The sequence below is a fragment of the Pan troglodytes genome, chromosome 3 (assembly GCF_028858775.2).
Source record: "Pan troglodytes isolate AG18354 chromosome 3, NHGRI_mPanTro3-v2.0_pri, whole genome shotgun sequence".
Classification (NCBI taxonomy): domain Eukaryota; kingdom Metazoa; phylum Chordata; class Mammalia; order Primates; family Hominidae; genus Pan; species Pan troglodytes.
The window spans coordinates 32,590,721-32,607,567 of NC_072401.2; the positions used below are offsets into that span (position 1 = coordinate 32,590,721).

A 16,847-nucleotide genomic window follows, 5' to 3' on the forward strand; every position below is an offset into this window, starting at 1 on the left:
GGTTGGTAGAGCTCAGGGTACTGCCAGTAAGGTCCACAGGCAAGGAAGGGGCAAGGATCCAGCCTTGGTGAGGGTGTGAACACTGGGCAGGACACTAAGGCAGAAGCTAGCCCTATAGATTGCTCAGCAGGAGAAACTGTAATAAGAAAGGAAGTGTCCAGGAGGTTAGGTCCATCCAAGGGCTTTCTCTATCCAACTTAGTGAGGCAAGAGTCTCCTAAACGCTTGTACAACCAGTATTAAGACATTAAAATAATTAAGAGAGAGTCCAATCTCTGTATCATGTGTGGGAATGAGACTTCCGATGTATTCTCGATCCTACAGACTAGGCAGAGCTGAGCCATTTATTGAGCAGTTATCATGAGCCAAACAGTGTTCTAAGTGCTTCACACATATTAACTCATTTAACTTCACATATACCTTATGGGTAGGAAATATTAATATCCTAATTTAACAGATGAGTAAAGAAAATAATGAGATGGCAAAGAAAATAATTTCCTGCCCAAAGTGACTGCAGATGGATAGATGGTTCCATCATGTTCCTTAGAGTCTGTCTCTCTGTATTTTTCTATTCTCCTCACTTCTCCAGACTTGTGACTAATGATGCTGAAATGGAACCACCTGGTAGTGGCAGACAGAGTTGATGTGTCAAATTTATCCTCTCTGCATTTACCATTCCCTTACCTTTTAACAGTCTTCTCCTGCAAATACCTGGTCTCTATACTTAAAGGCATTCTTTGCTTGGAGCATGCTTGGCAAGAAGGCATTCATGACAGGGAGATAACACCCCCAGGAACAGTCTTCAGTGACTGCTGGAAAAGAGTAGTAGATAAATACTAAGTTTCTTTGCCCTCAGGCGTGACAAGTTGTAGGCATGTTCTACACAATCTCCTAGAGGTTCACTGTGAGTCCCAGTTGCCCAAATTGAAAATCTCCATTTTATCCCTTCCTTTTCTTATGTTACTCCCCACTCTTTTACATGAAATCACATCCTATGAAAACTATCTGCATTCAAACCCTTGTCCCAGCATCTGGCTTAGGGAGAACCAAGCCTCATCTATCTGCTCTTCATTAGGACTGTCTCATAATTTCTTATGTTACATTAATTACAGGTGGCCTCATTCTTTCCAGGGGAACTTTCTGGGAATTTGGAAGGATGGAAAAGTCACAGTTTCTAGATATTTGTCAGCTTAGTCCCTGAGTTTAAGAAGCAATGGAATATTGTGCTGTCAGAGAGATCTGCTGCTTTACTCTTCAAAAGACAGATACGGAGCATTTCCATCTCCATTTGTCTCTTATCAGTTCACATCTGGTTGAAGTAGTCTGTGAAAGATACGTAAAGATGGGGGTATAAAGTGTTTGGCCTACCTTTCATTAATTTGAGACTAGTGTGCCATCTTTCTGTGCATAATTTGACTGAGAGCTCAGAATGACAAAGCCCAAATAAACTGGAACCAGTCTTCCTCTACCAGTTTTAACTGCAGCTTTACTGAGATGTTCTTTTTTATATATACAACTTTGAGTTACCATCTAGTACTCTTTAATTTCCCCAAGAGGACCTGAGCAGTTTTTGCAGGGCAGATCTAGTGTTAACAAACTCTCTTAGCTTTTATCTATCTGAGAATGTCTTAATTTATTTATCAGTATTAAAGAATAATTGGTTATACATATGGAATTCTTAGTTAACTGTTTCTTTGTTTGTTTAGTACTTTGACTATATGGGCCCACTGACATCTGGTCTTCAATGTTTCTGATAAGAAATCTTCTAATAATCTTATTGAGGATCTCTTCTTTGTGATTGGTGGCTTCTGTCTTACTGCTTTTCAGAATTCCTCCTTTGGTCTGTTGGAAGTTTGATTATATATCTCAGTATGAGTCTCTTGAGTTCATCTTACTTGGAGTTCAGTGAGCTTTTTGGATGTTTATATTCATGTCTCTCATCAAATTTTGGAATTTTCTTCAGCCATTAATTCTTCAAATATTTTCTCTACGATTTACTTTTCTCTATTTTTCCAGAACTCCTACATGGGTACATTGTTCTGAATGATGGTGTCTCAGAGGTCCTCTAGGTTCTATTCACTCCAGTCTTTAATCTTTTTTCTTTCTGTTCCTTAGGCTCAATAATTTTATTTGTCATATCTTAAAGTTCTCTGATTTTTTTTTCTGTCAGCTGAAATCTGTCTTTAAATCCATCTAGTAAGTTTTCCTTTCAGTTATTGTACCTTTTATCAATAGAACCTTCCAGAATTTCTTTTCTTTTCTTTTTTTTTTTTTTTTTTTTTACTTCTCCTCCACATCTTCTTTCAGTTCTTTGAGTATCCTTAAGATACTTGTTTTAAACTCTTTGTCTAGTCGACTTGCCATGATGTGTTTTCAGAGACCGTTTATGGTAATTATTTATTTTTCTTTGAATAGTCCATACTTTTCTCTTTCTTTGTATGTCTTGTGATTTTCTGTTGAAAACTGAGCATTGCATCTAATAATGTGGTAACTCTAGAAATTAGATTATTTCTGTTTCCTATTGCTACTGCTTATGGTTATTGATTTTCTTCATTGTCTTATTCATTATTGTAGGGTAGTTGATTGTCAGTAATCACCCTGAGGTGTAAACTTAAGCCTTTCCAAATCTTTTCTGGGCCTGTGTCTTTCCCTGGGCATGCACAACCACTTCCTAATTTTCCCCATATATGCAGTTACTTTTGAAAATCCTAGTCTTTAATGTCTGTCTACCCAAAGAAGAAAAAGAGAAAAATAAAGGGGGAAGAGTAAGGGCACCAGCTCTCTAAATCCCTAAAAGTCAATTCAAACAGAGGGAGGCAGGGCTTGCAACAATGGGAGAAGGTGCAACAACAATGGTCACTTGTCTCTCTACTCCTCTGTGATCATCAAGCAGCAACCAGATATAAGAGCACAGATCTCTGATATTTGGAGGACAGGGTGATTTTTACCCATTCTGGCTCCCTCAAACTATGTGCCAGCTGTTCCTGGAATGCATGCTCAGCCATCTGTTACATGGCTGGGGTAAAGGATGGGTAGCTGCTACTGTGCTAAGAGCTAAAATTGACTGAAATTAACTGTAATTTAACCTCTAAGATTTCTCCTGAAATTTAAAAGCCTTCAATGGACTCCAACATTTCAAAATAGTTACATCAGTCAGATTCTGTCAGTGCCATTGATGTCTAAATGGGGAGATAGATTTCTGATGCTTCCTACACTACCATCTTTTCAGAATTATCTAGAATTTGTTTTTATTCTGCACTTGTAAAATTCTCACAGCTGTGTTTCAACTGTATTACTAGATTTTAAGACTGGTCAGATTTTTCAGGTAAATATGGTACATATCCTACTTTATGCTGCAATTTCTGATATGTAAGGTGATTAAAGAAAAAAAATGTATTGTATTATGCTAAACTCCCATCCCACGAAAGGGCACATTTATCAATTCTCTTATGCTCGTTACACAACATAAGTGATATAAAAGAATAAAAAAAGATTCTGAACTTGAGTTCCTATGGGATTTGACTCAATTTGAGTTTGCCAGCAGTATACATTTGTAACAGTTAAGTGAGTAGAGAAGTAAGGGCAAAAAGGAGAACTGTAAAAAGGACCAGTTATTTTAAGCCTGTTAGAAAGCACAGAGATATAACTTGCAAAAAACTTTCCAAAATCTCTTAGCTATGCAACTGAGATGTTCTCTTTGATTTAGTAAGAGAAATGGTCATCTTGTGCTGCATAGGGCCACTTGAGTCTCCTTGTAATGTACAAACAATTCTAAATAAAAAAGAAAAAAGTATAATGCATGCTGGGCAGGGGATGAAAAACTTTTTGGTCCTTTCTTAGTCCAGTAGTGACATGAAACGTAATCAACTGCTGAAATAATAGACAAGGATAAATGTAATTTAAATTAGAAGGAATGTGCTTTCTGAGGGAGAAGAAATCAGCCCTAAAGGAGAATGAAAATGAAAACAAAATTTTAGGAGACACCAACATCCACCTTACCTTTCTTCCTCTTAAGTTGTGTCTGCTTTTGCATTTTTGTAACTTCTTGATTGCACCCCCCCTTTTTTTTCTATTACTGACAGAGTACAATGGAAGATGTTCTTCAAAGTCAGCATTTATCAATTGGTCTTAGCTTTGGGAATTAACTGAATTTCTCACTTGGTTCAGTTGAAATTACCTACTGGGTGTAGTTAAAGTTCTAGATGAAATAACCTAAAGAAATCTGGACTCTAACTTAGAGTTACTAGGAAAAATTAAAACATACACACAATAAATAAGACTATTTTCATGTCTTACACATTTAATTTCAAATATATTGAAATATTAAAAATTGTCCAGTGACATTGGCAAACTCTATCATACTCTCTTTTAAGAATCCAAGATAGAGGGAATCTAGTGACCCCAAAGTCCAAGTTTATCATGGCTTTGAGCATCATTGAATAGATGTAGTGAAAGGAAGAATTAATGTGTTTTATTTTTAAAGTTGATTAGTAAAATAAGATTCATCCCAGTTATACTATAAATGTTTTCTTCTGATTATTTCTCCTCAGAATGTGCTGTACATTCAGAATATAAAATGGACAAGGCCTAATGTCATCATTTTTAAAACTGATTTATTAACTATAGGAAATGAGATTTCATTTGTATGCTTATTCAAACCATGAAGACTTTTGAAGACCTTTTTCTGGCAACTTTTCCTAGTTTTACCCTTTGTCTTGAGGTATCACAGGGTATGCAGGACCCCGTGTATAAGATACCAACTTTTTTTATAACTATCTTATTTCTGAATGTTTCTCTGATGAGATTAAAAATCAAGTCACTAAAAGAAAGAAAAATATTTGAGTATACATTGATGTCACTTCTCAGCAGAAAATAGAAATAAAGTGTATTGAAAATCATGTTTAATATACTTGTCTGCCATTTTACATATTTTGTTGCATGAAGTTTCAGAGAAGGAGATGTCTTTTGCTTTTTTTATCATTTGATACTTATAGTAGATATATATTCAAATGTAGACCGACTATATTGATATTAAACATGAAACTCATAAGTCCTATTCTTGCTCTCAAATTCTCATGTAAAATGTAAATCTCCTGCTGATCTAACTGCCTACTTATTTCTGGGACTCTCTTAGTGTGTTTCACATATCTGATAACATTAACGTGTCAGATAGTTTACAGCACTTACGAGCACCTTCATGTGGTATCATTTTGCATGTGGTATCATTTTGCATGTGGTATCACTTTGAGAAACTTTGTTGAAATTTCCTCATTGCCACTCTCCTATAACTACCAATGATGGCACCAACAAAAGGTGTGATCACCTTTTAGGTGCCAAATACCTCAGTGCGTTTTATTTTATTTTGTAAACTCACTCTTGTGGGAGAAAATGTTTTATGAATTCTTGGTAAGACTGCTCCTAATCCTGCCAAATGCATAGGCAATATCTCAATCCTGTGGTAGACCAAATGCAGGTTCAAGTTTGAACCACTTGTCCAAGTGTGCAGTAGTGATATTGGAGAGAACAAGCCAACTATGACTGGCTGAAATTCTTATTATAATTCCTGACTTTGTATTTACTCACTTTTCCCCAAGCTGTTGCCATGTTCTCTTTCATTTCACTTCTCTTTGAAATCCATATTCCCTCTTCTTTCCATATTCTTCTGAAGTCAAAACACTGAATTATCTCCTTTCCTTCAATATCCTCCAAGACAAAAATCAGCCCACAACTCTGTAAGACATAAGGAAGCAACACAGCTGTTTCTCACTCAAAATTTATTTCTCCAGCTGAGATTTTTCAACTCAGAGTCACTTCTATTTTGTTGAGTTGTTAAGAGCTGATAAATTTCAAAGGCTATAAAGAATTATGTCTTTGTACAGATATGTTCTTTTATTTTTACTGATTCACTTTCTGTCATGCTCAGGATGCTCTCCTTCTAAGTAGCTTAAGGGATATAAAGATGACTGATATGGTTTGGATCTGTGTCCCCACCCAAATCTCATGTCTAATTGGAATCCTCAGTGTTGGAGGAGGGGCCTGGTGTGAGGTGATTGGATCATCAGGGCAGACTTCTCCCTTGCTGTTCTCGTGGTAGTGAGTTTTCATCAGAACTGGTTGTTTAAAAGTATGTAGCATCTGTCCCTTTGCTCTCTCTCTCCTGCCCCACCAGTGAAGATGTGTCTGCTTCCCCTTCACCTCCCACCATGATTGTAAGTTTCCTGAGGCCTGCACAGCAATGTTTCCTGGACAGCCTGTGGAACTGTGAGTCAATTAAACCTCTTTTTTTTATAAATTGCCCAGTCTCAGATAGTTCCTTATAGCAATGTAAGAATGGACTATTATAATGACTCAGGTATGAATTATATATTTTGTAATAATTAGACACTCAGAGACTATGAGAAATCGTCTGCACGTAGTACAAAGATCTGCCATCCATAACCCAAAGGCCACCTTAGGGCTTAGCCATTTCTTTTTGTAAATAACATTTTATTGGAACACAGCCTCACCCATTTGTATACTCAGGGGAGGGACTAGGATGAAACACATAAAGCCCCAAGGCAAAAAATTTAAGGAGACATTCACTTTCAATAGCCTGCATTGAAACGATCCTGAAAATGAGTGCCTCTTTTAAGTTTTGTTTCCCAGGCATTCACATCACAGTCTAGCCCAGGCCCTTTGCTTGCATATTCTCTGTGGCTACTTTCATTCTACAACCTTAGAGTTTAGTAATTGTCACAGAGACTGTGTGGCCTGCAAATCCTAAAATATTAACTCCATGACGATTTATGTAAACCTTTTGCCCACCCTGATTTAGAGTCTAAAAGGGTTATAAATTTGAGACCTCTGAACAAAGGAGGGACTATCATTAGTGATACCTTTATTTGGAGTTTCTCAGAATGTAGGGTGATACCCAATGAAAGAAAACAGGCATGAAGATGAAACCGGTACACAAGCTTAGTAGAGCAATTCTGAGTAGACTGCAATGACTGGAACTCTAATCTGCCCCCTATGCAGCCCCCTCTTTCTTTTCCTGCAGGCTCAGGAGTCAGACCACCTGGGTTCCAATCTTGGCATTGTCACTGGAAAAGAATGTGACCTGAAGTAAGCTGTTTCCCCTTCCTGAGATTCATTTTCTCCGTTTATAAAAAGGGTCAGGGAGTGAAAATAATAGTGCCTGCCTCAAAGAATTTGGATTTGGAGTAAACAAGACAATTCATGGAAATAATTTAAAACAGTGTTTGGCACATGGTAAGATAGTAAGTTCTCAATAAGTATTAGCAATTAGTATTATCATATGAGGCTGTGAGAGTTAGGTGACTATCAGAAAAAAAAAAATGAAGCAACAGTTTTACTAAATTTTGCAATACATCAGGGAAATATATTGTTATATTATGACTGCCCTTCCTATAATTTGTGATAAAAAGAAAAAAGTCACCATGCCTTGTTTACTACAGATAGCTGTGCCTCTTTGACACCACAAGGACTCAAGAATGAGGACTCCAAAAGTATTTTGGGGGTATTCAGGGAGAAAGTTGAGGCCCAACAACATTCATATTGGGGAAACATGCCAATTAAGCCTGAGTCAATCGATTTCATATGGCCTCATTCCTAACAAAGGTTGTGAGGATCTGTGGAATTCTGGTTGCAAACATTTTTACATAATTTTTAGAGCATGATAGTGAAAGGAATTGAGAGATTCATGGACATAATACTATAAGAATTTAGATAAGGGAAAGATTACTTTCATCTGGGCATTAGGACATCAGGAAAGACAGAATGACCAGATTATATAATCAGGGTGTAGAAGGATACATAATTCACACATCAAACTGACCTGAACATTTAAAGGAGACAAGAGAAAGCTTGAAAATCTCAGGAGGAACACAATTTAGGACACCAAACAGTCTTATAGGAATAAACTATTTCACATGGAGTAACTAATTTTTAACATTTTATTCCTTTAGACCACATGAAAAGACAAATGAATCAATAAATGTCCTCATGTCATATCCTGCGTAGTTCTGTTTGCCCTGATTGACATTAAAATATCATCTGCTCAATGGATTCTGTCTTTATCCTGACTGCTTTATACTGGTCCTGTTAATCTCTTAAACCTATTTCATTATTCATATCACTAAAGGGTCAAGCATATGTGCTACTCCTACAGTCGAATTACATTTTAATTCTTTTTTCGGATTTTTCCATTCCTCTTTTGTTACAATGAACTGATGTTTGAGGCAGTTTAGGAAGATATTTGTAGTTCATAATGTAAAAGCAGCTTACAATGCAGCCTATGGATTCTTTGAGTGGACACAATATGCGTTATATGAATAAAATGACTTAAAATGTTGTTATTTTGTTGTATCCATTAACTTCTCAGTTTTATGCTGAAAAATATTTGATTACATAATTCTATGCACTCCCATTTGAAGGAAGGTGTTCAAGTCAACTGAAAATACCTCCAATTTGGAATTAGCAAGATCTTCCAATGATCACAAAAAGTATTTTGATAAAAAATAATGGTAATATTTTACGTAAATTTGAGGGCTTACAATGTACTACACATTGTTCAAAATAATATGTACATATTAATTGAGGTAGTCAACAAAACAACTCTTGTAACTGGTGCTACGTTGTCATTCCTAAACTTGTGGTGACTGAAACATAGCTCAAGAAACTTTTACAATGGCATGAAGCCAGTAAATTGCAGAGTTGGCATTAGATAAACTGTGTTATAGCCCAAGATCCATGGGTTTATTCAATGCTAGTCACACAATAAATATATTTAAAATGCTATAAAATATTGCTTTGGCCTGCATTTGAGGAGCTACACACTGATTTCCTAGAACGATCTTCATATTTATTTTGGAACAATCAGTTAAAAAAAAATAAAAAACAATCTGTTTGGGCCACATATGCCAGAGGCTAAAGGAATTGCTGTCCTCTGTTCTGTTCCTGTCCACCTCAGCACTTTTGATCTCTGGGGCATGCTGTTAGTCTTAACCATAAATTGAAAATGAGAGGCAGAATAATTAAAGAGCAAACTGTAATTATGACCAAGATCTAAAGGGAGAAAAACTAACATTGAGTATCAGCCTTCAATTTCCTATTAGTGCATTTAAGATTAGCTATAAACAGCCTTGTTAAACTCAATTAAATAGTTCATCAGAAGGATTTTTCTTATTAGTACAGGCTGAGTGATGTGACTTTTAGAACCATGTTGCTGGTTATGCATGAGCATTTTTCAACATTGATTTTGTATTCTAAGATTTTATTATTGTTATTGTTATTATTATTATTTTATTTATTACAGTGCCATTTAAGAGGCTTTCTTGAAAGATACTGTTTGGCATGCAAAAGCTTTGATGCTCTTCTTAGAAATGTCCTCTGCTCCAATGATAAGCAGACATAATTTAAAAACATTTTAAAACATTGGAAAGAGGAGTTTCCCAAATATCATCACATAGTTTGGTTGAAAGTGTAACAAAATACAGAGATGCTCAACAGAAATATAATTCACAGCCAGATGGTGACGATTTGTCAGAATATCTATTGCTTTGTATTAATCACAACACCGGCACCTTTTGTACGTTCAGTGAATATTTGAGAGTAATATAGTGCCAAATCTGTGTAGTATCTGTTTTTCTTTCTTTTTTTTCCACCCCCTGGTAATAAGATTATTTCCACTAAGTTTTTTTTCCCACTTATTTTAGTTGTTATAAAATTGGAAGTAGCTATTTTTCAACATCTGTTGAAACAGATTGAGAGGCATTTTGGCAAATGTGTTATCACATGTTACTATGAAATAGTATTTCAAATCATTTTGAATGGAAATTAAATTTGGAATTTCCAGACTGATGTATGCTACATCTGTAGACTCTACAGATCTAGTCTAGAATCTGCAACCTAGACTAGATTGTCGGTGAAAATTTATGTTAAATATTTTTCTGATACTGCTAATATTTTCTATTCCATTTTTATTTGTACAATTAATAGATAATACTATACATCAGCTGTTGTTTCAAGTTTTTGAAAATATTTCTCAATCATTATGTTTCCAGTGGAATAAAATAAAATAAGTCTTTCATGTAGTGTACTTATATGGGATTTTATTACATAGCAGTATTCATTAGATACTTGAAACTCATATAGGAAGTTAAAGCGATGTTTTTCTACCCCAAAGGAAATAAATGAAGAGATTGCAATGACCACTGTGACAAATTCTAGACATCCTTCCAGCTTTACACATTCTAACTTAATAGGGTCAGATTACTCTATTTTTTGTATTATTGGTAATTCCAATTATCTGTCTGCATTTTTAAAGACTTACTAAATTTTAATTTAATGTTCATATAAGCCACCATATACTAAAACTATGTGTCAATTACAAAGCCAAAGATAATGCTTAAAAAAAAAAAAGCACTGGTAAACAATGTATTCTTGTTGACTAAATATTTATAGTAATTCAATTTGTTTCTTCAGTAATATAGAAATTTAAGCATTCTATAATCAATTCCATTACTTTAGAAAACCCAATAATATGAAACAGAAAAATCTCTAACTTGACTAAGTGATCTTAAATGGCCTTTTTGCAAAGAGGGGGAGCACTGTTAGCCCCCGATTTTGTTAATTTACAATTTTCTGCTTTATTTGTGCATGCTAGATTTTTCTCTATGCTAAAATGCTCAGCCTATCAAATACCCCCTACTTTTATTTAAAGTGCATAATTTTATTACTATCTAAGCAAATGGAATTTAGTATAAAGGTTGGATGTTGTTAACTGATTATTTTACTGCAGAAAATAGGGCCTTATCTAAACTTCAGCTCACTCAGGACACATGTGTGATTAAAAACCACTGTAATTAGAAATTCAAGTACAAAGCAAATGGAGTAATCAGAAAACTATTTCGGTCTTTGTAGATTTTCTTATGTATCTAAATACTGTGTTTCACAGTATATTTTGGAGTTTTTAAAGATATTTGAATTAAGTAGTTATAGCTTTCCCAGGAAATACTCATTTAGAGCAATAACTTTAAGGCCTATGATACATAATAATAGGCAAATTACTGTACTTTACTTATTAGCTCTGAACTGATTCTCTTTCAAAAAGAATGAATTATTACTAAAAATAATCAAGTTATTACTAAAAGTTGGATATTATTTGCATATTTCTGCAGTTGGAGTTAGTAACTAAAATGAACTTTTGAATGAATATTTGTAATAAATTGGTTATAAAGAATAGTGTGGGAATTTGTAAGAGAAAAAAAGTTTTCTCAGTCTTATTTTAAGTTTCTTGAATTTTTCTTTAAAATTTAAATTACGGTTTGTATTTTCTATTCCTTGCACTAGGCCAGAAGTAATTAATTTCCAAAGCCATAAATTAGTGCCACTCATAACTTTCCAATTAGGAAATGGGAGGAAGTACATGTTTTCATTTTTTTCTAGGGGTCACAAAAATTCTAATGTGGGTGAATTTCAAAATTCTAAACTTTGTCTGTAGCTACACTTTAGTGTGGTATAGTTGTTAATAAAGTTTTAGTAGAAAAATAAATTATTTTTCTAAAAATTATATTATTTTTATACTCTCATGACCACAAGCCCTATGTTGATTGTTTAAAAAAAAAGAAACAAGGATAGCAGTATCTTAGCAAACAGACTCAATTACACTTTTATTTACCTGTTTTAAAGCCAAATAATTGGCTATTAAAATGTTTGCTTTCCCACTTGGAATAAACAGAAACTTGCCTTATTAGTAAGTGGTTTCTTATTCGTTTTGGTAGAGACTTGAGTGCTTTGGAAAATTCAACATAATAAAATTGAGGGTCTATTAATAATGGCAGTGGCAGCCCATCTAAAGCAGCCCCTGTGAAGATGCCAGCTGCAGCAGGGGAGGTGTGGCCAGGGTTGCCCGCTCCACAGGTCCAGTGGGAGCCAGGAACAGGTGGGAGCCCTGCCCCCTAATGAGTTGGCTGGGTGAGAGCCCGGTGCTCCTGGGCACAGCTGCAGCCATTCAGCCACGGCTCTGGACCTAGGCATCCGTCCACTCCAGGGGGCCCGAGAAGCCACTGCTCCCTCAAGCTGAGAAATGCCTGCTCCTTATCCCTGGCTTCTGCCCACTCCTGGTGCCTGCTGTAGTGTGGAGCAAAGTTGAGGCCGAGACTGCACACTGTCACGACCTGGCCGGGTGTGTGTGCACCCAAGGCGATGCTAACACACCAACCTCTTGCCACTTCAGCCCCCTCCAGATTTTGGGTGCTTTATTAGTCCATTTTCATGCTCCTAGGTAGAAATACCCATAACTGAGTAATTTATAAAGAAAAAAGGTTTAATTGATTCACAGTTCCACATGGCTGTGGGAGCCTCAGGAAACTTGCAATCATGGCAGAAGACACCTCTTCACAGGGTGGCAGGAGAGAGAATGAGAGCCGAGCAAAGGGAGAAAGCCATTATGAAACCATCATCCCCATGATTCAATTACTTCCCACAGGTATCTCCCATGACAAGTGCGGATTATGGGAACTACAATTCAAGATGAGATTTGTGTAAGGATACAGCCAAACCACATCAGGTGCTCACGTGCATGAGAGGGAGGCAGGGGATGCTGACAGCACCTCAGAGTGGGCCTGCAGGCATCCCTCCGCAGGAACAGCCTGGGTGCCATGGACAGCATGTTGATGGTGGGAGGCAGACAGGCTCCTGGGTGGAAAGAGGCAAGTCCCTGGTGAAACCCCACCTTCCAACCAGGGCCGGCCTGAAGCCTGGGAGCCAGGTTGCCGTGCCAGTTCAGAGTGGAGTCTGTGGCCTGGAGAACCTATGGTGATTTTTCTGGGCCTGCTCATTGCCCACCATTGGACCAATCAGCACACATGTCCTCTCTTCTGAGCCCATAAAAACCCTGGACTCAGCCAGACTGACACAGACATCAGGACTACCAGCTGCAGGAAGGAGCTAGCCATCTCAGGTCTCCTTGAATCATCCAGATGACCTGCCTGTGGAAAGGAGCTACCCATCACAGGTCTACTTCCTGCTGAGAACTGGACATTCTTGGGATGACTTGCCTGCAGAAAGGAGTGACACATTTTGGGTCTCCTGAGAGCTGTTCTGTTGCTCAATGAAGCTCCTTCATTGCAGTGAGCTGAGATCGCACCGCTACACTCCAGCCTGGGCAACAGAGCGAGACTCTGTCTCAAAAAAAAAAAAAAAGAAAAAGAAAAGAAAAGAAAAATAGCTGAAAGTTTACTAACTGGGTTAGTGGTCCTGATGGAATTTAGATGAGAATATCTACAATTATAGCTCAAAATGGAGAACTGAACCTGATAGGAGAGAGAGCAACAATATAATTTCAGATGTTACCATTCAGAAATTCTTTCTCTAGGAGTCTTATTTGATTCATGAACAGAAAATGGAGAGGAAATCAGCTTTTGTGGCTCATGCTACCTTCAGCTTTTAGAGAGAATTTCTATTTTGTAAACCATTTTAGAAATCAATGAATTGATCACTATTTTATCACATAGAGAAACTGAGAATGGTGTGGAAATATGGGAGAAGGCAGGGCGCTGTGGCTCACGCCTGTTATCCCAGCACTTTGGGAGGCTGAGTGGGGTGGATTGTGAGGTCAGGAATTAGAGACCAGGCGAGCCAACAAGGAGAAACCCCATCTCTACTAAAAATATAAAAATTAGCTGGGCATGGTGGCGGGCACCTGTAATCCCAGCTACTCAGGAGGCTGAGGCAAGAAAATCCTTTGAACCTGGGAGGCAGAGGTTGCAGTGAGCCAAGATCATGCCATTGCACTCCAGCCTGGGTGACAGGGCAAGACTCCATCTGGAAAAAAAAAAAAAAAAAAAAGCCAGAGGGGAAAAAAAAATTTTTGCTAACTCACTCAAATACCCTGAGAATGCTGAGAATGCAAGCAAAATCCTTTGTAGAGACATGGATGAAGCTGGAAACCATCATTCTCAGCAAACTATCGCAAGGACAAAAGACAAAATACTGCATGTTCTCACTCATAGGTGGGAATTGAACAATGAGAACACTTGGACACAGGAAGGGGAACATCACGTACTGGGGCCTGTTGTGGGGTGGGGGGAGGGTGGAGGGATAGCATTAGGAGATATACCTAATGTTAAATGACAAGTTAATGGGTGCAGCACACCAACATGGCACATGTATACACATGTAACAAACCTGCACGTTGTGCACATGTACCCTAAAACTTAAAGTATAATAAATAAATAAATGTGCCCCCCCAAAAAAAAGAATGCAAGCAAAAGGAAAACTGCACTTTAAAAAAAGAAAGAAAGAAAATTTGAGAGAACATAAATGCCACATACATTGTAAATTAAAGTGTAAAGCTTCACAGGTTTATTTTAAAATGGCAAAGCTAAAATTTCCATAGCGCTGTTAATTAATGGGGAAAGTTCAATGGGACATATTATCTTGAATCAAAAGCCATATCTAACTTGTAAGAATCAGTTTATGAAACTGCTAAATTTACATACTGGCCAAGAAGCTGGTATTTAATAAATTTAGGAAATATAGATGGCTAATAAAAAATTTACATTTTTCTTTTATTGAAAACTCCTTATCTTGGTACTCTTAATTAACTCAGACAACATTTTCCTCTAGCATTAGCTCTACCCTCTCTTATCTGATATTTATTATTCATAGTTTTGGTCTCGACTTGTGGATAATTTTGGTCTGAGTCCTAATTCTTAAGTGTTCCTTAATCATTTCATTTTTCCTCTTATTAGCTGTTGCTTTACATAAGAGACCATTGAGTGCCAATTCATTTTGAACAGAAAGGTCAATTTTGTCTAAAAATAACAAACTTTGTCTTGTTTCATTTTCTGGTAAGAAGAATGAAGAGCTAAAATTATCATTGTGAGATAATACATATGTCTTCCAGGAATTTCTCTGGCTCCCAGACAGAATCATTTTGGAGATTATATGGCAGTTATGAAAGTCAGTATGCGCTTTGCTGTGAACTTAATTGCGCCACCCCCCACGCCCATTCCTATATTGAAGCTGTAACCCCTCATGTGACAATATGTGGAAACATTTTAGGTGATTAAGGTTAAATGAGGTCATGGTGTGGGGGTCCTAATCCACTAGGATTGGTGGCCTCATAAGAGGAGGAAGCCCTCTCTCTCTCTTCCTCTCTCTTTCTGTCTTTTTCTCTCTCTTATCTCTCCCTATCTGCCTCTCTCCCTCTCTGTGTGCTCAGACACCAAGGAAAGACCATACGAGCACACAGCAAGAAGGTGGCTGTCTGAAAATCAGGAAGAGGAACTTCACCAGAACATGACTCCATCAGCACCTTTATCTTGCACTTCCACCCTTCATAACTGTGAGAAATAAATTTCTGTTGTTTAAGCCACACTGTCTACGGTGTTTTGTTGTTGTAGCCTGAGTATATTGGAGCTTATTTTCAAATCATTGAAACAAATGAGACCAAATATATTATTTTTTACAAAACCTCATGTTTAATTATTTTCTCCTTTTCAAATGGAAACCTAAATCCTTCTTTATACCAGCACCAAGACCGTGGAAGCTAAAAATTGGTGCTGGGTTCCTCACTCTGATATTATATTTACTAGTTTTGTGATTTAAACAATTTAGTTAATTTATCTGAATTTGTAAGATGTGTTATTATTAACACCAATTGAGAAAAGAAAAACTTTGGATTGTCTATATAATCTTTATAACTCTTGGTCATAATTTTTGATTGTCATATGCATTTAAAAATTTATTGTGGCAACCTTATGTGGTAGTGAATGGAAAAATCCCGAAAGTATAGAAATCTCATTTCAGTTTTGCAAGTTAACATTCTCTCGCATGTGAAATAATGCTGAAGGTGCAAAATCAGCACTGGAAAGTGTGTAAGCCAAATTATATGAGCAAGAATATTAGAAAATTAGTGTGCAACATTAGGGGTTTTAATTTAATATCCGAACTGAAAAATTATGGGGAAGAATGTAAAGAGACAGGCGTAGTAATCACTTTAAAGTTGATTATTGGCGATGTTTGACCCTATGTTCCTTACATTATTTTTAAAAATCAAACTCATTATCTACAGATATTAAACTTAAAAGTCAAAATTAGTTGGTTCTGAAGCTTAAAAATTCCAATGCTAGAATTCATAATGTTATAGAAAATTATAATAAACTCATCTTAGAGATCTTATTCTCTTCATTTTCTATATAAGGAAACTGACAACTAGAAAAAATGGATTACTTTTGTAAGACAGTGTGGACCATATTTTCTGTTTCTTAGTTTTAAATAATGAGCCTGTATACTATATGTCTCCTTATGTGGAAAATAGAAATATGAATCCCATCCCCCTCAAAAAAGACTATGTTGACAGGTAGTTTGTGAAAATTTTACATTTTAAATAACATATTATTTAATTCATAATATAGGATGTGAGGACAGGCATGATGGTGTGTGCCTGTATTCCCACCAACTCAAAAGGCTGACATGGGAGGATCACTAGAGCCCAGGAGTTTGAGGCCCACATGGGCAACTTAGCAAAAACCTGTCTCTAAAAATCAAAACAGAGAAACAGGATGAAGAATGTTCATACGGATTCTGTTATCTACTATTTAACCAGGTAAAGAGAAATGCTCCAAATAATTTACGTGTTTACAATACATGTTTTTGAATAAATGAATGAATGGCAAATGTATGTTATAATAATTTATCAATTGTATAGAAATAATAGATGATTAGAAGAGAAAGAAAATAATTGCATCAGCTTTGTAATTCATTTCGGAAAATTTTAATTTCTGCATTCTTTTCAATTTTGCGATAGAAGCCCAGCATTCTCACTATAACCTACATACTTAA

The 16,847-nt window shown here is 36.5% G+C and overlaps 1 long non-coding RNA gene across 2 annotated transcripts in view; it reads left to right on the forward strand.

Moving 5' to 3' along the window:
- LOC104006019 (uncharacterized) overlaps nucleotides 1-16,847 on the forward strand; it is a 205,604-nt gene that overhangs the window by 181,240 nt on the left and 7,517 nt on the right. Inside the window, exon 5 of one of the 2 annotated variants that reach the window (XR_008547475.2) lies at nucleotides 16,421-16,611. This is a non-coding gene — a long non-coding RNA (uncharacterized LOC104006019). Of the gene's footprint in view, nucleotides 1-6,168; nucleotides 7,418-16,420; nucleotides 16,612-16,847 lie in introns of those variants that run through there. The other variant, XR_679541.4, reaches the window with a different exon arrangement.